We start from the raw sequence: 3,714 nt of genomic DNA, 5'->3' as shown, positions 1-3,714 counted from the left end.
GTCGACGAACTCATAGGTTTTTTTACGAGGCAGGTTGTGGCAAGAAGATTGCAAACAGACAAAGGCTAAAACAGGTTTGGAGAATAAAACATACTTCTGGAGATGAATGGAAGGAACTTAGCTGTAAACTCGATAAGAGTAAGCAGATGATTGACCGAGACTTGAGCAAGGAAAAAAGAAATAAAGAGGACTTGATAAGGCAGAAAACTTTGGCTCTTTAGGAACTCTAAGCAGGTAAGGGACATACGGATTTGGAGCTGATATGTGGGCTGCAAATGGAGGTTAACGACTTGCTGGAAGAGGAAGATTTGAAATGGCGGTAGAGGGCGAAGGAACAATGGCTGGAAAAGGGGGACCAAAACTCCAAATACTTTCATGCCAGCGTGAACCAACGCAGGAAAGCCAACCAGATCATGTCTATCCTGAACAAAAATGGGACATTGTGCAGTACAACAGAGACCATGGGAGAGGGGTTTACACATTATTTCCAACAGCTATTTCAACGTCCTCACCATCGGGCATTCCTAATTTTATGAGAGAACTACAATGCAGCGTGAATGTGGAAATGAATATGGAGCTGATAAAAGAATTTTCTGATGAGGAGGTGAGCCAAGCAATCTCTCAAATGGATCCCTTAAAATCTCCAAGACCGGATGGGCCCCCAGTCTATTTATTTGTTGACAACTGGGCTTCTATTGGGCCTGATGAATGTGATTTTGTATCCAAGTTCTTTTTATCGGGTCGATTAGATGAAAAAGTAAATTTTACCCATATTGCGTTAATTCCCAAGATTAAAAACCCGACAAGAGTAACATAATTTAGACCAATAAGCCTTTGCAATGTTTTATATAAAATTATTTCAAAGATATTGGCTAACCGTCTGAAAAAGATATTGCCTCTTATTCTTTCTATGAATCAAAGCGCTTTTGTCCCAAGTAGATTGATTTCAGACAATGTGCTAGCGACTTATAAGATGCTGCATTCTATGCATTCTCGCATATGGGGGAAGGTGGGCTACATGGCTTTGAAATTAGACATGAGCAAGGCCTACGATAGGGTGGAGTGTGTTTTTCTTGAAGAGGTGATGAGAAAAATGGGGCTCCATGAGAGGTGGATAACTCTGGTTATGAAATGTATTTCTATGGTTACATACTCTATTATTATTAATGGAGTTTTGGAGGAATGCATTAAACCCACAATGGGGATTTGGCAAGGAGATCCCCTTTCCCCGTATCTTTTTATTTTATGTGCAGAAGCTCTTAGTTCCCATCTTAAGCAGGCGGAACAAGAAGGTTTGATAAGGGGGGTTCCAACTTCTTTGAAGGGACCGAGATTGAGCCATCTTTTCTTTGCAGACGACAGTCTTTTGTTGTAAGGCAACACCCCAGGACTAGAACAATCTGACTAAGATCCTAGAAGATTACGAACGGGCGTCGGGGCAAAAACTTAATAAAGACAAAACCTCTATATTTTTTACCAGAAACACAAGTATGGCAGCTAGAGAGATTATCATTCAACTGTCGGGTCTTCTTACGGCGCAGAGATATGACAAGTATTGGGACTACCAGCTTTGGTGGGTAGGTCACTAAATAGGGAATTCTAGTCTTTGTTAGATAGGGTGCGGAAAAGAATAATTGTTTGGAAAGTGAATTTTATCTTTCAAGCGATAAAGGAAATTCTCCTGAAAGCAGTCATACAGGCAATCCCAACTTATAGAATGAGCATTTTTCTTCTGCCCAAGGCGTTATGTAAGGATTTAAATGGGCTCATGCAAAAATTTTGGCGGGGGCACAAGGAGAATGAGAAGAAGATACATTGGATGAGTTGGAAAAAGATAGAAAAGTCCTAGGCTCAAGGAGGGATGGGTTTCCATGACCTCACACGCTTCAACAAAGCTCTTTTGGCTAAGCAACGTTGGAGATTAATACAAGATCCGGAAGGCTTGGCAGCTTCGATCATAAAGGAAAAATACTACCCCGGCCCAATGGCACTATCCTGCAAGCTAAACTTGGAAGTGGACCATCTTTGGCTTAAAGAAGTCTTCTTTCGGCCATGGATCTACTAAAAGAGGGATTGTTATGTAGAAGAGGACATTTGTGTAATCTGTTGTAGACATAAAGAAACGGTGATGCATGTGTTATGGGAGTGTGTGGCAGCGTGCGACGCATGGGGTGTGTGCAACAGAATTATTCAAAAGAGTACAAGTGAGAGAGCAGATTTTCTGGAACTTGTTGAGACCATGGCTCAAAGATGCACCACTGAGGATCTAGAGCTTTTTGTTGTGATTGCACGTGGGGGCTGTGGACAAGGCACAACAAAGTGATACATGGAGGGGTGTTTGTACATCTGAATACGATAGTCCAAGAGGTGGGCGTGTGTCTGCAACAATTTAGGGAGATTGCATGCAGAAAGACCAATGGTGAAACTCATACAGTAGAGGAACGGGTGCAATGGCGCAAGCTTTCCAATAGATCTTTTAAGGTGAATTAGGATATTGCTTTGAAGACAGAACATAGACGTTGTGGATTTTGAGTCATTATCCGAGACTTTGAAGGAAAGGTGAGTGTTGCACTTAGCCGAACAATGAAGGCATGCCTGGAACTAGTGGTTGCCGAAACCATAGGAGCCTTAATAGCTGCAGAGTTTTGCAAGGACTTGGGGATGCAAGAAATCATTCTAGAGGTGGATTTTCAGATTGTAGTCCAAGATATAAATGGTCAGGCCTCCACACGTTGCCGGTATGGGCAGATCATTGAGGATATTGATAAGTGCCAAATAGTGCATATTTGGACCCCTTTATTTATATTAGTTAATCATTTAGTTGTGTTGTTATTTAATGTTTTGTGTTAGTTTTGTGTTTTTAGTATTTTGTAGGTCGTTGAAGAAAAACTACAGTTTTAAAGGGAAAAATGCAAAGTTTGAAAAAAAGCATACTTTGAGAAGACCTAAATGATGTAGTTAAGTTTAACCAAATTCAAGAAAAATGTTAAATCGGATTGAAGATCATATTTGATTAAATTTCAGATTTGATAAGATTTTGAATTGGATTCAAATTCAGATTCTGCACATGTCTCAGTATTTTGACCATAACTTTTGCTCAAATATCATATTGAAGTGATTCAAGCAGCATTGGAAAGCTAACTCAAAATACTACAGTTCATTGTAAAGTAGAATTTTCCTAATTCAGACGGTTACTATGCCAAAATCGCCCCACAATAAAAGGACACAAATCTTGACAAATCCTATTTCGATTTCAGACTTCTATTTTGACTGAGAGACAAACCTCCGAATTATCTATGTTTAATAGGGCCTCTAGGACTTCCCTAAGCCTATAAATCGACCTCTTTGCATTCAAGAAAAGATATAGAATTCCAGAGACGAGTTTTAGGATACAATTTTGGAACAAAATGTAATCCACAGCTTTTCTTTTAGTTTAGTTTTTCTTTAGGTTTAAGTTTAGGTTTTAGTTTCATAGTCATGTAGAGCTAAATTCTCAACTAAAGTTGGGGATGAATCCTCACCGATGAATAACAGCATCGCTTTATTGTAAGTTTTATTATTCCGATTTTATTGGTTTATTATTTCAATTGTTTTACTTCTTTTTAATATGTGACATGATTCTTAGATAGCTTGTTGTGATTCAATGATATACTTGATGATTTAGGATAATTGATTGCTTGGTTTTTAACTCATAAAAATTGGATATACCCTGTA

The sequence above is a fragment of the Corylus avellana genome, chromosome ca7 (genome assembly GCF_901000735.1).
Source record: "Corylus avellana chromosome ca7, CavTom2PMs-1.0".
In the NCBI taxonomy this organism is placed as follows: domain Eukaryota; kingdom Viridiplantae; phylum Streptophyta; class Magnoliopsida; order Fagales; family Betulaceae; genus Corylus; species Corylus avellana.
Note: the sequence above shows the minus strand (reverse complement) of the source record.